We start from the raw sequence: 22,957 nt of genomic DNA on the forward strand, positions 1-22,957 counted from the left end.
ATCAATGTTAGTTTTTTTTTTAATCCTTTAAAATCAACACTTATCAAAGATAATCGTTAATTGTTAACATCGATGAAACATTAAAATTAACACTAGCTTATTGATCATTCAAATTCAATCAAAGATAATTATCAATTATCAAAAATCAATAGAATATTAATAAGGATTAACATTGACGGGGCACCACCCTGAAATCAGGGACTAATAACCGAATATTAAAACAGTCTCAATATTAGATTGTTTTCTTAGGAAAATCGACATCCGAAGAATATCGATTTTCGGGAAAAAAAAACAATGAATGAAGGTTTGAATCCGAGCACTGACATCCCGTCAGCATGACACAGGTGTATGCAAAACAAACCAAAACACTTCTCTTTGTAATATAAACGAAGTTTATTTATGCAGTAATATCAATTAATAATTAATACAATGCAGTCAATAAACTTCCGACTTACAACTACAAACTAAACAGTGATATGATTAGATATGGAAATAAAATAATCCTATAACACATAAGGTGTGTGTGTGACAGTGTGTGTGTGTGTGTGTGTGTGTGTGTGTGTGTGTGTGTCAGTGTGGTTAGTGAGAGAGAGAGAGAGAGAGAGAGAGAGAGAGAGATGATTAAGTGACAGCTGAAAGCTGATTTCGCGATAGCTGGAGATAAAGCAGCCATGTTCATCACTCAGAGACGCGGTTTTACGAGCGTTATTTGTTATTTGACTCTTTAATGGAAGAACTCAGTTGCTGTCTCACCCGCGATGGCGAAAATGCACAACAGTCCAATTGGTTGGACCACAATACAGCAAAACATATTCATGATAATTAATACCCTGAGTATTAATAATTAGCGGACATGGCGGTCCGTAAACTGTACAAGCAAAAACCTTGAAACACAAGAATAACACACTATAATATTCTATCTCTGCCCAGACGTAAACCTCTTACTTGAATCGCATGAGGACACAGGTAGAATGTGTTTTCCTCCGTCTTTTAACTCTGACCCGGTTCCTTGAGGCTCGGGTGATGACGGGGGCCGTTTCCTCACGCTGTCGGCGGCCGGTACGGCTGTTGATTCTCGGCGAGCTGGCGGAGAACTCAGAAATGTCGACTTGATTGAAGATGGAAGAGAAATCTTTAATCTCTTCACTTCTGTAGGCCAACGGATGAAGATGCGAATTGCTCGGGGGTCTCCTTCGGATCCGTTAGAGTGTTCGGTTGAACACAGAGTAATCTCAACTCGTCCAGCGAGATGGAGATTGTATGGCCACAGTTTCAAGTCGGACGTTACTTCCTTAAGCCACGAGGTTGCACCGGAGAGCAGCAAAAAGCTACGTCCGTATTCGGTGAACGAAGTCGCTGGAAGCAACTTTGGAAACATTTCAGAATTATTTGAAGTCCTGATGATGTCATGTTTGAGGGACGTTCTGTTGTGTGCCTCATCCAATAGGAGTTGAGAGCTCGATCCTTTAGAGGGCAAGGCTTCATGGATCTGTAGTCTGTTTTGGACTCCCTTTGTTTGATTTTGGCACGATTTTTATCAGTACAACATCTGACTTAGAAGGTGGGGGCTTGAGTTATGTTTTTATGACTGTTAGGCCTGCCTTTGTCTTCTATCTGAACACATGAGGCCCAACAATGAAGCAGCCTACAGAGAGGAGGTGCTCACTCTGACACACTGGTGTCAGGAGCACAATCTCTCCCTCAACGTCAGTAAGACAAAGGAGCTTGTGGTGAACTTCAGGAGAAAAGACAGAGAACACAGCCCCATCACCATCAATGGAGCACCGGTGGAGAGAGTCAGCAGCTTCAAGTTCCTCGGTGTCCACACCACAGAGGAACTCACATGGTCCGTTCACACTGAGGCCGTTGTGAAGAAGGCTCATCAGTGCCTCTTCTTCCTGAGACGGCTGAGGGAGTTTGGAATGATCCACCACATCCTCACACGGTTCTACACCAGAGAGCATGTAGAGAGCATCCTGACTGGCTGCATCTCCGCCTGGTACGGAAATATCACCGCCCACAACCGCAAAGCCCTGCAAAGCGTGGTGCAAACTGCCAGACACGTCATCGAAGTTGAGCTTCCCTCCCTCCAGGACATATATACCAGGCGGTGTGTGAAAAAAGCTCGAAGGATCATCAGAGACTCCAGCCACCCAAGCCATGGGCTGCTCTCACTGCTACCATCAGGCAGGTGGTATCGTAGCATCAGGACCCGCACCAGCCGACTTCATGATAGCTTCTTCCCCCAAGCAATCAGACTTCTGAACTCTTGATCTCTCACGATCAATATACATCAGCACTGCACTTTATTAATCTTATAATCTTATTATCTCACACTGGACTGTCTTAAATTATACTCTCTCTTACAACCGACGCCTGAATGTCAATAGAGTACAATACAACCTACTGTATATTTTATATATACTATATATACTATTTTTATTGTATAATGTGTATTCTATATTGTGTGTATTGTATACTGTATATTGTGTATTATTATTTGTATATTGTGTTGTGTGTAATTATGTGTATATTAGATATGTGAATTGTGACGTGTAAATCTGTTTATTGTAAATTGGTATATGTCTCATCTATGTCTCATCACTGTCATGACTGCTATGTTGCTCGGAACTGCACCCAAGACTTTCACCCACTATTGCACTTGTGTATATGGTTGTGTGACAATAAAAGTGAAGTGAAGTATATATATATATATATATATATATATATATATATATATATATATATATATATATATATATATATATATATGTATGTATGTATTGTCTATTGTGTATTTTATATATATACTTTTTTCTTTTCAATATTTATATATTTTTTATTCAATTTTAATTATTTTTTAAAAGTCTTGTTGCTGTTTTTGTATTGTTGTGTACTGGAAGCTCCTGTCAACAAGACAAATTCCTTGTATGTGTAAGCATACTTGGCAATAAAGCTCATTCTTATATGGACACACTGCAAATGTCTGTAGGTCCAAAAAGAGATGTGCACAATGTGGGGAAGAGCATGATTATGGAAAATGTGGAGAGAATGTGGAAGTTAAATGTAACTCTGCGGGGGCACATAGTGTTGCACACGGAGGTTGTGAAGTTAGGAAGACAGCAGTAGAGCTGCAAAAAGAAAGGGATGAAAATTATTTGTCTCATGCAGAAGCTATGAAAAAAGTGAAAGTAAGGAAGAACAAAAAAGAAGATGATAAAAAAGGAAGGAGAGAAATCTGGAAGAGATCAATCCAGGAATGCAGCAGAGGGAAACAGGATTACAGAGGAGACACTGATCGTAAATAAGAAGAATTTCTTGTTGTTTATGGCAGAGGTCATAAATTGTACAGCACAGACAGAAAGAAGGACTGAAAAAATACAAATAATAGTGAGGGCAGCAGAGAGATTTTTGGAAGTAAAAGGGCTGACATGGGAAATAGTTAGAGATGGTCTAGCTACAGATACACAGCCAAGTCAAGAAATATGGGTTGGTCATTAATCATGATGCTAATCATCTTGCAATGGAATGCTAGGAGTTTGGTGGCAAACAGTCTGGAATTTAAAGGTTATCTAAACCAGATGGATGAAAAACCCGAAGTGATGTGTATACAGGAGTCATTGTTGAAGCCTAATTTTGATTTTGTAATAAAGGGGTATACATCTGTGAGAAGAGGGAAATGGTAGTGGATGTGTTACTTTTATTAAATCAGGAATACAATATAGAGTGGTGGGGAAGGGAAGTAAAATGGAATATGTGGTGATTGAGGTGTGGGTAGGTGACAAGTGTTTTGTTATTATAAACTTTTATAATCCTTATAAAAAGCTGATTTTAGATGACCTGAAGCACATAGAAGGTCAAAGCGGGGAGAGGATAATCTGGTGTGGGGACTTTAATGCCCATAGCACCTTGTGGGGCGGAGGTACAGTAGATGGAAATGGTCAGATAATAGAAGAGTTTTTTGTTTTAGTTTTTTTTTCTCCCCTTTTCTCCCCAATTGGAATGCCCAATTCTCAATGTGCACTAAGTCCTTGTGGTGGCGTAGTGACTCGCCTCAATCTGGGTGGTGAAGGACGAATCTCAGTTGTCTCCGCATCTGAGATGGTCAATCCGCGAATCTTATCATGTGGCATTTTGAGTGCGTTACCATAAACAACTCACCACGTGCCCCACCGAGAACCACATTATAGTGACCACGAGGAGGTTAGCCCATGTGACTCTACCCTCCCTAGCAACCGGGCCAATTTGTTTGCTTAGGAGACCTGGCTGGAGTCACTCAGCAGATAATAGAAGAGTTGATGGATGATATGAATTTGGTATGCCTTAATGATAGTGGAGGTACAAGGATAAATGTGGGATCAGGTCAAGAAGCAGCGCTAGACTTAACACTGACAACAGTGTACAGTAGGAGGAATAACCAGCTGTACTAAGGAAATGTACTATAGGAAGTGACAACTTTCCTATAATGACAGAAATTGCTGGGAATATTGCGGCAAAAATAAGTGGAGATAGGATAGGAAAATGGATGTATGAGAAAGCTAATTGGACAGAATTTGTTAAAATGACTGAAGAAGGATTTAGTATGAATGATGTAATAAATGGTGATAATATAGAAACTATTAGTAAGAAAATTATAGGGGTCATCAAACATGCTGCAGAAAATAATATCCCCAAGAGTAAAGGAAGGAGGAAAATGAAAATGGTACCTTGGTGGAATGATGAGTGTGATAAAGCTATAAAAAAGAAAAGGAAAGCATTTTTTAAATGTGGGAGAACTCATAACTTCCAAGATCTGATGGAGTACAAACAAGCTCAAGCAAAAGTAAAGAAAACAGTAAGGTCAAAGCGAAACTATTGAAGAGGATTCTGTAGTAGAGTTGGGGAAAGTACACCAATAGAAGAAGTATGGAGAATGATCAAAAAGATGAATAGAATTTGGAAAGAATTTGAATATATTCATTGAATATATGAATATTGAATATATATTTAGCATTCTACAATAAAGCCTGGAAGATGGGAACATTACCCCAAAATTGGAAAGAAGCAGTGGTGCTACCAATAAGGAAGCCAGGGAAAGACCCAGGTACACTGCTAAATTACAGACCAATAGCGCTCATATCACATATGGGTAAATTAATGGAGAGAATGATAACGGATAGATTAATGAGATTAATGTACTACCTAGAAAAAGAGTGATTTCTAGGAGAGAATTTTCACCTAACCAGAGTGGGTTTAGGATTGGAAGAGGAACAATGGATCCCGTCATGTGTCTAGAGGCAGATATCAAGAAGGCCTTAATCAATAGAGAGTCACTAGTAGCAGTATTCTTTGACATAGAGAAAGCAAAAGATATGCTATGGAGAGATGGTCTGTTGTGAAACTGGAGAAACTGGGGATAGGTGGCAGGACGTTTAACTGGATTAGAGATTTTCTTAAACAGAGAACGATAAAAGTGAGAGTTGGAGATTCCATATCATCTAGTGGTGTTGTAGAAAATGGCACCCCTCAAGGAAGTGTAATAAGTCCAATGCTATTTATAATAATGATTAATGATGTCTTCGGAAAAGTAGACAAGAGCATTGTAAGATCGCTGTTTGCAGATGATGGAGCACTGTGGTACAGAGAAAGAAATAATAAACACAATGTGCAGAAAATGCAAAAGGAATTAAATAAAGTAGAATGGTCGTATAAGTAGGGATTTAAATTCTCGGTGGAAAAATCACAGACAATCATATTCTCTAATAAAAAGTAGACAATGAGTTGAAGTTGAGATTATATAATAAAGAATTATTACAGGTTTCTTTAATAAGATTCCTAGGAGTGCTTCAAGTCCACCACCATTGTCCCCGTGCCGAAGAAGTCTTCAGTGTCCTGCCTCAATGACTACCGTCCCGTTGCACTCACACCCATCATCATGAAGTGCTTCAAGAGGCTCGTCATGAGGCACATCAAGACCCAGCTGCCCCCCTCACTGGACCCCCTGCAGTTCGTGTATCATCCCAACCACTCAACAGGATGCCATCGCCACCACCCTCCATCTGGCCCTCACCCACCTGGACAAAAAGGAAACACACATTCGAATGATGTTCATAGACTTCAGTTCAGCATTCAACACAATCGTTCCTCAGCACCTGATTGGAAAGCTGAACCTGCTGGGCCTGAACACCTCTCTCTGCAACTGGATCCTGGACTTCCTGACCTCAGTCAGTCCGGATTGGAAGCAGCATCTCCACCACCACCACACTGAGCACTGGGGCCCCCAGGGCTGTGTGCTCAGACCACTGCTGTTCACTCTGCTGACTCACGACTGTGCAGCAATGCACAGCTCTAATCACATCATCAAGTTCACCGATGACATGACCGTGGTGGGTCTCATCAGCAAGAACGACGAGTCAGCACACAGAGAGGAGGTGCAGCGGCTGGACTGACACACACACACACACACACACACACACACACACACACACACACACACATTGAACACCATCGGACTCCCTTTGCAATCTTTGCAGTTTTTTTTTGCACTTTTCTATATTATCTACCCACATTTTTTTGCTGCTACTGTATTCATAAAAATATTGTATTTAATTTCTTGTCACTTTCTACCTGGTTGCTACCCCAATAAATGCTATGTCCATATATGGTATAAGCTTATCTGCTGAATACTATGTCATAGTATGTTATGTTTACAGCATTTTCTATTATATTTTCATCTTTTGCATTACCTGTTTTATCTGACACTTTCACATTAGAACTTTGTACTGGTCGGTGCTGCACTGTCTCTTACTGTGCCTATTGTCCTATTTTAGCAATTATTGTAACGTCTTGTACAGTTTGCCCACGTGCACTTTATGTAGTAATGTGTTGGTCTTATTTAGTTCTGTGTAGTCTCACGTAGTTCTGTGTTTGTTTTTATGTTGTTTTTTATGTTGTTTTATGTAGCAGCATGGTCCTAGAGGAACATTGTTTCTTTTCACTGTGTACTGTACTAGTTGTATATGGCTGAAATGACAATAAAAGCCACTTGGCTTGACTTGAGGAGTATGGTTGGATAGCAGATTGAAATGGAAAGGACATATAGAAAAGATGGTAGGAAAATGTAAGAAAGTATTGAATGTAATGAGAGGACTGGGGTGGGGAGCAGACAGAATGGCTTTAAAAACTATATATATAACAATGATAAGATCTATATTAGATTAAGGAAGCAAGCACAAAGAGTGATCCTGCCACCAATTCCTTTGTGGATTCTTCTGCAACCAGCGGTGGATCTAACATTATTGGAGGCCAGACAAAAAGAGGGTAAAGATGAACAGAAAGAAACAAGAGTAAAGGAGTATATTTGGCTAAAATATGGAAATAATATTAATATATTCACAGATGCTTAAAAAAAACAAAAAAAAACAAAAAACAAAAAAAACAAATGGAGGACAAGTAGGAGTTGCAGTTACTATTCCAAAATTAAAGATCTCAAAGAAGAAAAGAATAACTGACCAGGTATCGGTATAAACAGGAGAATTGATGGCTATTCTGTTAGCAGTTCAATGGATAAAAGATTCAAAAATACAACATGCGATTATATGCTCAGACTCATGCTTGGCATTAGCAAGTCTTGACATACAACATTCAGAAACAAGGCAAGATATAATATTGGGCATTCTTCAAAACTTATACACTATATTGCCAAAAGTATTCGCTCATCTGCCTTTAGACGCATATGAACTTAAGTGACATCCCATTCTTAATCCATAGGGTTTAATATGACGTCGGCCCACCCTTTGCAGCTATAACAGCTTCAACTCTTCTGGGAAGGCTTTCCACGAGGTTTAGGAGTGTGTTTATGGGAATTCTTGACCATTCTTCCAGAAGCGCATTTGTGAGGTCAGACACTGATGTTGGACGAGAAGGTCTGGCTCGCAGTCTTCGCTCTAATTCATCCCAAAGGTGCTCTATTGGGTTGAGTAGAGTCAAGTCAAGTTCTTCCACACCAAACTCGCTCATCCATGTCTTTATGGACCTTGCTTTGTGCACTGGTGCGCAGTCATGTTGGAACAGGAAGGGGCCATCCCCAAACTGTTCCCACAAAGTTGGGAGCATGGAATTGTCCAAAATCTCTTGGTATGCTGAAGCATTCAGAGTTCCTTTCACTGGAACTAAGGGGCCAAGCCCAGCTCCTGAAAAACAACCCCACACCATAATCCCCCCTCCACCAAACTTCACAGTTGGCACAATGCAGTCAGTACCGTTCTCCTGGCAACCGCCAAACCCAGACTCGTCCATCAGATTGCCAGATGGAGAAGCGTGATTCATCACTCCAGAGAACGCATCTCCACTGCTCTAGAGTCCAGTGGTGGCGTGCTTTACACCACTGCATCTGACGCTTTGCATTGCACTTGGTGATGTATGGCTTGGATGCAGCTGCTCGGCCATGGAAACCCATTCCATGAAGCTCTCTACGCACTAATCTGAAGGCCACATGAATTTTGGAGGTCTGTAGCGATTGACTCTGCAGAAAGTTGGCGACCTCTGCGCACTATGCGCCTCAGCATCCGCTGACCCCACTCTGTCATTTTACATGGCCTACCACTTCGTGGCTGAGTTGCTGTCATTCCCAAATCGCTTCCACTTTGTTATAATACCACTGACAGTTGACTGTGGAATATTTAGTAGCGAGGAAATTTCACGACTGGACTTGTTGCACAGGTGGCATCCTATCACAGTACCACGCTGGAATTCACTGAGCTCCTGAGAGCGGCCCATTCTTTCACAAATGTTTGTAGAAGCAGTCTGCATGCCTAGGTGCTTCATTTTATACACCTGTGGCCATGGAAGTGATTGGAACACCTGAATTCAATTATTTGGATGGGTGAGCGAATACTTTTGGCAATATAGTGTACATCTTACAACAAAGTGTAATAGAGTTGCAGTTCATGTAGGTACCAGCTCATGTGGGAGTTATAGGAAATGAGGAAGTGGATAGATTAGCAAAGCAAACTATGGAAGAAGAGGTGATAGAAACTGAAATATTACATTGTAGGTCAGAAATCAAATCAATAATAAAACAAAAGATGCTACAAAAATGGCAACAGTATTGGAATAATGAAATTAAAGGAAGACATTTATATGCAATACAAGCAAAAGTTAGGAAGGGAAGAAACACTGGAAGAAATAGGAGGGAAGATAATACAATATCAAGATTAAGGCTGGGGCATACAGGTCTAAATAAAACATTGCAGTTAATATCCAAACATCCAACAGGGCTGTGCGAATGGTGTGGACAGAATGAAACAGTAGAACATGTGATTATTCACTGTAGGAATTATGAAGAGAGAGAAGTGCTACTGGAGGAAATGAGGAGGATAGGAGAACAAGGATTAACACTGAAGAATATATTAAATCCAGAAATAGGAAAGAATACAATTACTGCAATATTAGTGTTCCTGGAAAATACAGATCTAATAAGTAGAATATAAGATATAAACTAATATAAGATTTCTGATCCAGGCTGTCAGCAAGAGGCAGAAATGCACAAATAAATGCGATCTGCCAGTATTTGGATTATTTCTATACGCTGGATTGTTTTCTTTTGAGGATTATTCATCATTTCTCATATGGATTACTTACTTTTGCAAATCTATGGATTAAATTTGTCTGGGAGGAACTTTATTTGCCCATCTTCATAAAGACTATCATTCTCGGACATTAACACCAGTCAGCACTGGAAGACAGGTTTAATGTTGCTCATTTCATTCCATATACCATTTTCATATTCTAAAGATTGGTATATTGCATTTGAGTTATTGTATTATTTTGTTTGGACTGAGTTTAATGAGTTCTTATGTTGGGCAGGGAATGTACATTTGAGCACTGTATATATGTAAATAACACATACTGATATGTTGGATTGGTTTAATATACTCTGTTAATAAGAGATGGATGTAGTCTGCCCTCTTTTATTATTTCTCAGTCGGTTTAAGATCAGGCTGGTTGTCACATAAAATGGCGCCTGAACAGTGACTGTCCAAAAATTAACCAAACCATCCAGAGGTATAAATATCAGAGAAATCAAAGAGTGCTTGGTATTGTATATTTATTTATATCTATATGCATTGCTCTATTTCTGTGGTTTATTGCATTTATACAATGTCTAAACCTGTATCTCACCACATTTTACAAAATGGCCGCTGAAACTGCCATGACCAGGAGGGCCCAGTATAGTTAAATTTCCAGTCTGAGGCATTCACAGAGCATCAAGAGCCATTGCAAGATATCATTCAGTCTCTCAGCAGTCTCTATTTAGAACCTGAGTCAGATAACAATGACATGGATAAATTTGCTTTTCTGCCACCTCCACCACCTCCTGATGAAAATGATAAAAGTCTGATTTTTTATGTTAACTGCAGCCAGAGTAAATCGTATAGAGAGCAAGGTTGATGAAGTAGAACAACATCTTAATTCACGCCTGAATGAATAAGAGACCCATGTTACGGCAAGTTTTGACACTCACAATAGATGGTTATATCATCTAGAGGCCCAAGTTAAAGACCAAGAACTAGCATTTATACAGTTAGAGGAGACACTCATTGTAGAGAGTACAAATTTTCTGGAGGAGAATATACTAGCTCTAGGGAGTACCATCATGGACTGCTTAAAGAGGAGAGATGAGCAGTTAAAAGTCCATGATACCGGTTATCCCACAGCCCATAGAACCACTCATGCTAGACCTGTTCATTACAATACACCCATCAAGTTGGAATTTCCCAAATTCAGTAGTCTCAATAACCAAGATCCCATAAACTTCCTGGAAAGGTGTGACGAATATCTATCCGTACATTAAGCAATACAGAAATCCTACCTATGTTACCCTCAGTACTCGCACACACCACTTAGGACTGGTGGATTGCAGTGAAGTCTCACGTTAAGACCTGGGCAAAATTTAAAGCTGTTTTCCTGCAATCATTCGTGACAGAAGATTATGAGGTAGAAGCTGAAAGGAGGATCAGAGAAAGGACGCAAGGGTAGGAGGAAGATATTTGAACTTTTGCGTATCAAATCAATTCAAATCAAATAAAATCACATTTATTGTCACACAGCCATATACACAAGTGCAATGGTGTGTGAAATTCTTGGGTGCAGTTCTGATCATCATAGCAGTCTTGACAGTGATGAGACATATACCAATTTACAATAACATCAAATTAACACAACACAATTTAAATTGTGTTTCACACACCATTGCACTTGTGTATATGGCTGTGTGACAATAAAGTGATTTGATTTGATAAAGTCTAATATACACATAATTACACTCAACACAATATACAAATGATAACATACACTGTACAGTATACAATACACACAATATAGATACACATTATTCAATAAAAATAAAAAACAAAAAAGTATATATAGTAGTATATATAGAATGTACAGTAGGTTGTATTGTACTGTATTGACATTCAGACTGTCGGTTGATAGTAAGAGAATATATATAATAATAATATAATTTATGACAATCCGGTGTGAGATATAAGAGTAGGAGTAATAAAGTGCAGTGCTGATGTATTTTGATTGTGGGAGATCAAGAGTTCAAGAGTCTGATTGCTTGGGGGAAGAAGCTATCATGGAGTCGGCTGGTGCGGTTCCTGATGCTGCGATACCGCCTGCCTGATGATAGCAGTGAGAACTGCCCATGGCTCGGGTGGCTGGAGTCTCTGATGATCCTCCGAGCTTTTTTCACACACCACCTTGTGCTCACCTCCGATGATGTGTCTGGCAGTTTGCACCACCCTTTGCAGTGCTTTGCGGTTGTGGGCTGTGCTATTGCCGTACCAGGCGGAGATGCAGCCAGTCAGGATGCTCTCTACAGTGCAGGTGTAGAACCGTGTGAGGATGTGGCGGTTCATTCCAAACTTCCTCAGCCATCTCAGGAAGAAGAGGCGCTGATAAGTCTTCTTCACATTGACTTCAGTGTGGATAGACCAAGTGAGTTCCTCAGTGATGTGGACACCCATGAACTTGAAGCTGCTGACTCTCTCCACTGGTGCTCCATTGATGGTGATGGGACTGTGTTCTCTGTCTTTTCTTCTGAAGTCCACCACAAGCTCCTTTGTCTTACTGACGTTGAGGGAGAGGTTGTGCTCCTGACATCAGTGTGTCAGAGTGTGCACCTCCTCTCTGTAGGCTGTTTCATCATTGTCAGTGATCAGACCTACCACCGTCGTGTCATCAGCAAACTTAATGATGGCATTGGAGCTATGTGTTGCCACACAGTCATGTGTGTACAAGGAATACAAGAGTGGGCTGAGAACACAGCCCTGTGGGGCTCCAGTGTTGAGGGTCAGTGATGAGGAGATGTTGCTGCCTATTCTAACCACCTGGCATCTGCTTGACAGGAAGTCCAGGACCCAGCTGCACAGCGAGCTGTTTAAGCCCAGAGCCCGGAGTTTCACATCTAGCTTGGAGGGCACTATGGTGTTGAATGCTGAGCTGTAGTCTACAAACAGCATTCTCACATAAGTGTTCTTTTTTTTCCAGGTGGGAGAGAGCAGTGTGTAGTGTAGATGCAATGGCATCATCACTGGAGCGGTTGTTGCGGTAAGCAAACTGCAATGGGTCAAGAGAGAGAGGCAGCACAGAACAGATGTAATCTCTGATTAGTCTCTCAAAGCATTTGCTGATGATGGGGGTCAGAGCAACAGGACGCCAGTCATTTATGCAAGTTATTTTTGATTGCTTTGGAACAGGCACAATGGTGGATGTTTTAAAGCATGTGGGGACCACAGACAAAGAGAGGGAAAGGTTGAAAATACTCCCATACAGTTCCTTGATTGCCCAGTTTGTGTCGGCTTGTGTGGGAATGTACACAGCAGTGATAATGACTGCTGTGAATTCCCTCGGTAGCCAGAATGGTTGACACAGAAGCATGAGAAATTCCAGATCAGGAGAGCAGAAAGACTTGATAGAATGTACGTTCCTCTGATCACACCAGGATTTGTTGATCATAAAACATACACCACCGCCTCTGCTTTTACCTGAGAGGTCTTTCGCTCTGTCCGCTCGGTGCATGGAGAACCCCGTGGGTTCAATGGCTGAGTCTGGAATCTCCGCAGACATCCAAGTATCAATATAGAGCTATGTGTTTGAGACTACAACCATCGATTACAGAGAAGGAAATCCTACAATCCACACTGAGGAACTGTAGCCTGTAAAAAAGGACAGAAGCACACGATTCTGTGTAGATTACCAAGCATTAAATGTCAAGACACCTCTAGATGCTTTTCCAATGGCGGGGATCTCAGATATACTTACATCTTTGTATGGAGCTACAGTTTTCAGCACCCTGGACTTGAAGAGCGGGTATTAGCAAGTTTGTATGGATGAGAAGAGCATCACAAAAACATCCTTCATTACGAAGAATGAGCAATATGAGTTTGTTCATTTACCCTTTGGTCTAAAAAATGCTGCAGCCACCTTTCAATGCATGATGAATACCATCCTGTGTGAGCTCATCAGCAAATGCTGCTTTGTCTATATAGACGATATAGTGGTTTATTCCACTAGTGTCCAAGAGCATTATGGGCACCTCAGACAGTTATTTGCGAAGTTGGAAGCTGCTGGAACATGAAAAAGTAAAACCTCCTCCAAAAACCTCTTTCGTTTCTTGGCCACATCATTTCCAAAGGAGGAGTGAAAACTGAACCTTCCAAGGTTGAGGCTGTCCAAAATTTTCCATTTCCCAAGTGAGTGAAGGAAGTTCAGTGGTTCCTCGGTCTGGCAGGCTGGTATCATTGGTTCATTTCTAATTTCTCTGAATGTGCAACCCCTCTACATGCTCTAAAAAAGAAAGATACAGTGTGGGAGTGGCTCAAGCCTGTCAACAGTCATTTGAGGACTTGAAGGAAGCCCTTCAAAAAGCACCTATTCTTAGACCCCCTGATTTTAGCAGACCTTTTAAGGTGCAAATGGATGGCAGCAACGTGGGATTGGGAGTGGTGCTTACACAGGACTCAGAGCAAGGTGAGAATGTGGTGGCTTACATATCAAGGTTACTCCAAGGTGCAGAAAAGGCATACTCTACCGCAGAGAAGGAGTGTCTCGTGGTGGTCTGGGCCGTAGAGAAATGGAGGGAGTATCTAGAAGGGAGACACTTCGAAGTACTCACCAACCACTATGCGCTGACTTGGGTTTTCAACCATCCAAAACTGTCTTCTCACTTGACAAGGTGGGCCATCAGTCTACAAATTTTGATTTCTCAGTCCGCTACAGAAAAGGCCAGTGCCACTGTCTCGGGGAGTTGAAGAAGGAGGTCAGGACTATAGCCCTAACTCAAGCTGTCAGCACATCCTGTGACTTACCAGTAAGCTGGGAGGACATAGGTCAAGGGCAGAAGGAAGATCTTACTCTACAGTCTTTCTGGGATGTAGCTAAAACCACTGAGCCAAACTCCAACCGTACCCATTATACCATTCATAAAGAATATCTATTCAGAAATACCACGGCCAAAGAAGGATGCCAAATCTTGCAAATTGTCATACCTACTCAGTACAGAGAACAATGCCTTCAATTTGCCCACACTAACACTTTAAGTGGACACCTCGGACACATGAAGACACTACATAGGTTGCTGGAGGTTATTTACTGGCCTGAAATCTGTAAAGATGTCTGAGGACTTGTAAAGACTGTCAAGTATGTCAACAATACAAACCTCACATCATCAAACGCATGGGCAAACTACAGTCCACCCTAGTAGTAGAACCAGGGTTCATGTTGGGTGTTGACTTGATGGGGCCCTTTCCCAAAAGCATCCACATAAATGAGTACTTGCTGGTGGTGTTACATTACTGCAGCAAATGGGTGGAACTGTTTACCATTAGAACTGCTAAGACCCCCGGTGATTGCTAACATCCTAATAAAAGACATCTTTACCCGGTGGGGAACCACGGTATACCTGGTGTCAGATTGCGGACCACAGTTCACGTCCCAACTCCTCCATGACACCTGTAAACAGTGGGGTGTAGTCCAGAAACTTACCACAGCGTATCATCCACAGACTAATTTGACGGAGCGAGTGAACAGAACCCTCAAGACGATGATCTCCTCATATATTGGTGAAAGTCATCGGCAAAGGGATAAATGGATCCCAGAATTCAGATATGCAATCAACTTGGCAAGACAAGAATGTACGGATTACACGCCAGCAGAGATTACACTTGGCCAGAAAATCAAGGGACCTCTTGAACAGTTAGTCCACAAATCCCCAGACCCTGAGCAGGCTGCATACAATGTCATTGAGAGACAGAAAGCTTTAATAGACCGGGTGGATCATCAAAATATGGAGAAAAGAGAAAAACTAGAGAACATAAGTAGGAATGGAGATGAAACAATTAAAAGTATATTGACTGTTGCTAAAGTGTCTTTCATTGCATTTATGGCAGAAGTAATAAATTACTCAGCTCAAACAGAAAGCAGGACGGAGAGGATTAAGATAATAATCAAAGCAGCGGAAAGATATTTGGGTTTTGAAGGAATCTTAATGGAGCAAGTAAATGAGAAGATAAAGATGCAAAATTCTCAGCCAACAGGTGGTGGCACATAATGGTACTATTAATAATACAATGGAATGCAAGAATCAAATGGATTAGAATTCAAGAAATATATAGATAGTCTAGATAATAAACCACACATAATATGTATTCAGGAAACATTGCTTAAACCTAATTTAAATTTCATTATACAAGGTTATACAACCATAAGAAGAGATAGATATATAGGAAATGGTGGAGGGGTCGCAACCTTTGTTAAGAATTAAACAGGATATAGAATAATAGATGTAAATAAAGAATATGAATCAGTTGTGATAGAAATATGGGAAGGAGCACAAAGTATTAAAATAATAAATTACTATAATCCATGTAATAGGTTAAATAGTGAGGTGTTGGAAAAGTTAGCTGGAGTAGGAGATCAAAAAGTAGTGTGATTTCAATGCTCATAATTCACTATGGGGTTGTAGGAATACAAATCATAATGGGAATTTGGTGGAAGAATTGTTGGACAGTTTGGAGCTAATATGTTTAAATTATGTTAGTATTACAAGATTGGATGTATTGAATGGAAATAATACAGCAATTGATTTGACTCTCATCTCCAGGAGTTTGGCAAGTAAAAGTGTTTGGTAGGTGATAGATCAAAGTAGACATGGAAGTGATCATTACCCAATAAGTTGTAAAATAGGGATTGAAATAGTAGAAGTTGAGATAGAAGAAAATTTAAAGTGCAAGTTTAAATCAGTAGATTGGAACCATTTTAAAGAAATAAGTGAAGTAGGACTACTAGGAATAGATACTAGTACAGAAAATGAACAACAATTAAACAATGAGATATGCAAAGTTATTAGAGATATAGCAATTTAATTAATTGGAAAAAGCAAGGGAGTAAGGAGGAAAAAAGCAGTCCCTTGGTGGACAGAAGACTGTAGCAAGACAATAAAACAAAGAAATCGAGCACTAAGAAAAGTTAAAAGGTCATGTCAAGTCATTTTTATTTGTATAGCGCCTTTCACAACACACATCGTTTCAAAGCAGCTTGACAGAAGATTAGGCATTAACAGAAGATAAAACTGTAATATCTATAATGTCTTAGAGCCATCATTGTGTAGTTGGATAAAATACGATTGTGAATTGTTTAAAAATAAGTAATTAAATAATAATTGTATTTATAACCCCAGTGATCAAGCCGAAGGCGACTGTGGTAAGGAACACAAAACTCCATAAGATGTTGGTTAATGGAGAAAAATAACCTTGGGAGAAACCAGACTCACTGTGGGGGCCAGTTCCCCTCTGGCTAACATCATGAATATAATGCCAATATTACTTATGTATAGTGCAATTCATGGTTTAAAATTATTCAACTAACTAAGTGTTAGGGATCAGTGTTTAAAACAAAGATTTTGCATGAACTGTAAGATTAATATTAAGACTAATGTCTTTGAAGTCCATCCTGGATTAACTGCAGAAGTTCACATAGATGCGATTGTCCTTGTTAGTTGGTTGATGAAGGGTTTTGTTGGCAATTAATTGATAGTCTGTGTATTCCATTTCAAGAGTTTAGTCCATCATTAGACCGAGATGATGCATGCAGAGATCAGTTAGGTGCATCGCAGTTCAATCTTGCCAGTAATTTAGGTGAGGTCTATCCTAAATCCAAGGTTCAGGCTATGGCATATGAAGTATCCCATGTCTTATGGTTGGAGTTGGCATTAGTTCATCCTCTGAAGTCCATCGTAATAGACTGAAGTGATGTTTGGCTGGCACCGGCTGCTATTAGTCATCATCACACAGCGACACGTAGCAGTGGAGTGCAACACCAAGCAGGAATGGAACAGGATCTGGCCAGTTCTGGTGACCTCAGGATAGAAGTCACGAGGTTGAGACAGGGAAACAAATAAAATAATATTAGCATAGATGACACTCAATTTATTGCAGAGCTATAGATCATGATCACTGTTTCTGGTTCCGATAGACCTAACTAAAGCAGCCTAATTGTGAGTTGAAGGATAAATTAGATATATGCCTGGATAAATAGATAAGTCTTTAGTCTAGACTTAAACTGAGTGAGTATGTCTGCATCTCGAACAGTGTTAGGGAGACTATTCCATAGTTTAGGAGCCAAATATGAAAAGGATCTACCAACTTTTGTGGATTTTGATATTTTAGGAACTATTAACAGGCCAGAATTTTGCGATCATAATGAACATGATGGAATTTTAGTGTGGTAGAAGGTCACTTAAGTACTGCGAAGCTAGACCATTCAAAGCTTTGTACATAGTTAACAGAATTTTAAAATTAATACGAAATTTAACAGGTAGCCAATGTAACGATGATAAAACGAGTCTAATATGATCATATTTCTTGGTTCTTGTCAGCACTCTGGCTGCTGCATTTTGAACCATTTGAAGTTTATTTACTGATCTTGCTCAACATCCTCCCAGTAATGCATTACAATAATCTTGAGGTCATGAACGCATGAATTAGTTTTTCGGCATCAGCAACAGAGAGCATGTGTCGCAATTTAGCAATATTTCTTAGGTGGAAGAATGCTGTTCTACAAACACTGGTAATTTGATTTTCAAAGGACAGATTGGTATCAAGTATAACACCTAAGTTATTTGCTGTTGAAGATGATGTAGCAGTACATCCTTCGAGAGTCGGCTTATTTTTAGAGGTTTTTGGTCCAATAATTAGTACCTCTGTTTTGTCGGAATTGAGTAGAAGGAAATTTCTGGCCATCCGATCTTTTATTTCATTGATACACTCTGCTAATTTGGAGAATTGTGAAATCTCATCAGGATTTGAAGAAATATAAAGTTGGGTATCATCGGCATAACAGTGGAAACTTATTCCACGATTCCTGATGATATCTCCCAGGGGAAGCATATACAAGGAGAAAAGCAGAGGCCCTAAAACTGATCCCTGTGGCACTCCATACTTTACTTTTGTTTGGTTTGACAATTCCTCATTTACACAGACAAAGTGTTAGCAGTCTGCTAAATAGGACCTAAACCATGCTAATGCAACTCCACAAATGCCAACATAATTTTCCAGCCTATTCAAGAGAATGTTGTGATCTATTGTGTCGAATGCAGCACTAAGATCTAAAAGGACTAGAAATGAAATACATCCGCGATCAGATGATAAGAGCAAATCATTTGTAACTCTGATAAGTGCAGTCTCTGTACTGTGATGAGGCCTAAATCCTGACTGAAATTGTTCAAATATATACTATTTCTCTGTAGAAATGAACATATTTGGGAGGATACTACCTTTTCTAGTATTTTCGACATAAACGGGAGATTTGAAATCGGTCTATAATTAGCCAGTTCTCCAGGATCAAGTTGTGGCTTCTTAATAAGTGGTTTGATAACTGCCATTTTAGAGTTTCTTGGGACATGTCCTAAGGATAGACGAGGAGTTAATAATATTAAGAAGAGGTTCTGAGATTACTGGGAATACTTCTTTGAAGAGCTTGGTTGGTATTGGATTTAACAAACATGTTGTGGCTTTTGATGTTTCGATAAGTTTTGTTAGCTCTTCATGACCTATGACAGCAAAGAATTGAAGTTGAACGTGAGGAAAATTATGAGACACTGTTTTCTGAGGTACTGTAACAGATGATTGCATAATTTCAATTTTATTTCTGATTATTTCAATTTAATCAGTTAAGAAATTCATGAAGTCATTACTCTTGTGCTGCGATGGAATATCTGGCTCTGTTGAGGCTTTATTCCTAACCAATTTAGCCACAGAACTGAATAAACACCTAGGATTGTTGTGGTTACTTTCTATGAGTTTGCTAAAATATGTGACCTGGCAGCTTTTAGTGCTTTTCTGTAGCTACAGACACTATCCTTCCATGCACCGCAAAATACCTCTAATTTTGTATTCTTCCACTTGCGCTCCATTTTCTAAGCTGCTCTCTTGAGAGCATGAGTGTGATCATTGTACCATGTCGCAGGGCTTTTTTCTTTAATTTTCTTAAATAGAAGGGGGGCGACACTATCAAGAGTGCTAAAGATGACTGTATTTATATTTTCTGTTATTTCATCAAGTTCTTCTAGGCTTTGGGGTTTACTGAGTGTATGAGATGGATCTGGAAGATTATTAGAGAAGCTATCTTTAGTGGTCGAAAGAATAGTTCTACCTGAACGATAGCGTAGTGTAGATTGAGTAACATTAGCTGATCGCAGCATACAAGAGACGAGGTAATGATCCAAGCATATTACAGTGTCTGACATCGTTTTTGCAAATTGACACACCTCTTTAACATTATCCCTAGTGATTTCCAATTGGCAAAGCCGGACATCATTAGTGCCGACATGAATAACAATTTTAGAAAATCTACGTTTAGCATTAGCCAGCACTTGTTCCAATGGAATTAGCCAGCACTTGATTTTATGTCAGACGCTCTGGCACCCGAAATGCATTTAACAATAGTGTCTCTATTTCCATGTTCCTTACAATAGAATCACCAATAACAAGGGCTCTTTCAACATGATTCTCAGTGGGTGCATCACTGAGTGGGGAGAATTGATTGGAAACCCTAACAGGAATGGGAGAGTGGTGTCGCTTTGCTGAGTATGCCGCCGAAACGTCACCCAAACGCCCTGCTGCAGGGGCTCTACAGCCGCAACCAAAGTGCGTGTGTTGCTCTCTGTACTGCCCGCATCCAAAACAGTATCTACCGGCTTCTCTTTCTCACTGACCTCCACTAGCATTCGGATGCATGCCTCTAACTCATGAACTTTCTCCGTCAGCCTGACTAATTCCTTAAATTTATCACATGTGAATCCCTCACTGCTGACGGAAGAGGCTATTGTAAACCTGTGACATGCAATGCAGGAAGAAATAACATAAGCGGATGCCATGACTTACCACAGTTGTTTGTTGTTGTTGGTTGTTCCTGAGTGGTGAGGGTTTGAGATCAATGTGAATCCCTCACGCAATTGTTTGTTATTATGGTTGTTCTTGATAAGCGGTGCTTTGAGATCGATGCAATAATCCTTGTACCACAGAGGAGAAAAACGGGTGTGTGCTGTAAAATGAGCACAGTTTAATCACGATAAAAATAGAAAGCAGATGCAAATAGAAAATGCATGCAGTTGAATCGTGATAAGAGAATAATGCGGAGGGAAACCCGATGCACGCTGAAAAATGGCAGATGTTAAGGACTGAAGGCTGAAAACAGATAGATAAGCAATGCTAAAAAAACTTGCAGGCTACAAACAGGCTACTCGAGCTAGGCGCCAGCAGCAACAGGTAAAATACACACAGATGAAATGGTAGAAAAGCGGAAAAACCCGAAACGTGGAAAATGACAAAGGATAAAAAGAGGAACGTATGAGAATAAAAATAAGCAATGCTAAACAGACTACAAACACTCATGAAGTGTGCAGTCAGCAACAGGAACAGGAAGTCCCCAATCAGTGTGCAGTCAATGGAATATGGAGAATATATTGAGTATAAAGAAATCAAGCAGTAGTTAGGAAAACAATCCGGATGGCAAAATGAGGTATTGGAGGGATTTTTGTGAAAACATTGGAAAGGAAACAGACGTAAATGAATTATGGGGAATGATAAGAAGGTAATATTAGAAGGAAATAAACAAATCATAAATAATGAAGATAAGGTTAAAGTATTAGCAAAAAATTTTGTGAAAATACATAGCAATCAGAATGTTTCAGAAAACATGAGAAAGAACAGAGAAAAGATAATAAGAGAAAATCCAGATATTTCTAAAGACAGAGTTCCCAATGGTAGTACCTTGGATGAAGAATTTTTGTTATATGAAATGAGACGAGATATGTTATGAAATGATAAAACATTTAACAGATCAAGCATTGAATATAATCCTTCAGATCTTTAATAAAGTATGGAAGCAGGGTAAGCTCCCTATAACATGGACGCATGGAGTAATAATACCTGTAGGAAAACCAGAAACTAATAGAAAGAATGGTTATGGCTAGATTGAGTTATGTCATTCAATTAAGCGGTCTAGTAAGTAATTATCAGAGTGGTTTTAGAAAAGGTTGAAGCACTTTGGACGCAATATTAAATCTGGAAACAGATATAAGAAAAGCTCAGGTAAACAAGGAGGATTTGGTGGGAATGTTTTTGGATGTAGAGAAAGCATACGATATGATGTGGAAGAGGGGCTTTTAATCAAGATTGATCAAATGAATATTAAAGGGAGAATGTATAATTGGATCAGGAATTTATTATTTAATAGAACCATACAAGTAAGAGTGGGAACATCTTTATCAAAAATATATAATATTTATAATGGGACCCCTCAAGGAAGTGTATGTAGTCCTATCCTGTTTAATATAAAGATAAATTATATTTTTGATAATATAAATATAGGAGTAGGAAAATCATTATATGCTGATGATGGAGCAATCTGGAAAAGAGGTCAGAATATAAAATATGTGGTAGAAAGTATGTAGAAGACAATGAATGAAGTTGAAAGATGGGCAAATTATTGGGGTTTTAAGTTGTCAGTGGAAAAACCCCAGGTAATATGTTTCTCTAAAAAAAGAAGACTCCATCAATCAAGATAAAACTGTATGATCAAGTTATAGTTCAAGCTCCAGTTGTTAGATTCTTGGGAGTATGGATGGATTCTAAATTAACATATAAGAATCATATTCAAAAAATAGTAGATAAAGCAAAGAGAGGAATTAACGTATAAAGAAGTTTGGCGGGTATTGACTGGGGTGCAGATCGGCAATCTTTGAAAAGAGTATATAGTTCAATAATAAGGCCTGTGATTGATTATGGGAGCATGTTATATGGGTCAGCATGTAAAACCTTACAAAACAAACTAAGTATCATACAATCCCAGGCTATAAGAATGGGCTCCTGATGGCCAAACAAAAACACACGTAGTTCAATGGGGGGGGGGGGTCCATGAGGCATGGCCTGGCGAGATCAAAATCAAATCAAAATCAAATCACTTTTATTGTCACACAACCATGTGCACAAGTGCAACATTGGGTGAAAGTCTTGGGTGCAGTTCCGAGCAACATAGCAATCATGACAGTGATGAGACATATACCAATTTACAATAAACATCAGATTTACACAACACAATTTACACATTTAATATACACATAATTACACAACACAATAATAATATACAATGTACAGTATACAATACACACAATATAGAATACACATACAATAAAAATAGTATATAAAGTATATATAAAATATACAATATGTCAGTTGATAGTCAGTTGCCAGTATGTTGTTAAGAGGGAATATAATTTATGACAGTCTGGTGTGAGATAATAAGATTAATAAAGTGCAGTGCTGTATTGATCATGAGATATCAAGAGTTCAAAATCCTGATTGCTTGGGGAAGAAGCTGTCATGGAGTCGGCTGGTGCGGGTCCTGATGCTGC

At 39.5% G+C, this 22,957-nt stretch overlaps 1 protein-coding gene across 1 annotated transcript in view; it reads right to left on the minus strand.

Annotated features, from left to right (window-relative positions):
- LOC127411741 (inactive phospholipase D5-like) overlaps nt 1-22,957 on the minus strand; it is a 166,876-nt gene that overhangs the window by 81,106 nt on the left and 62,813 nt on the right. The window lies entirely within an intron of this gene.

This window comes from Myxocyprinus asiaticus, chromosome 21, assembly GCF_019703515.2.
Source record: "Myxocyprinus asiaticus isolate MX2 ecotype Aquarium Trade chromosome 21, UBuf_Myxa_2, whole genome shotgun sequence".
Lineage (NCBI taxonomy): Eukaryota > Metazoa > Chordata > Actinopteri > Cypriniformes > Catostomidae > Myxocyprinus > Myxocyprinus asiaticus.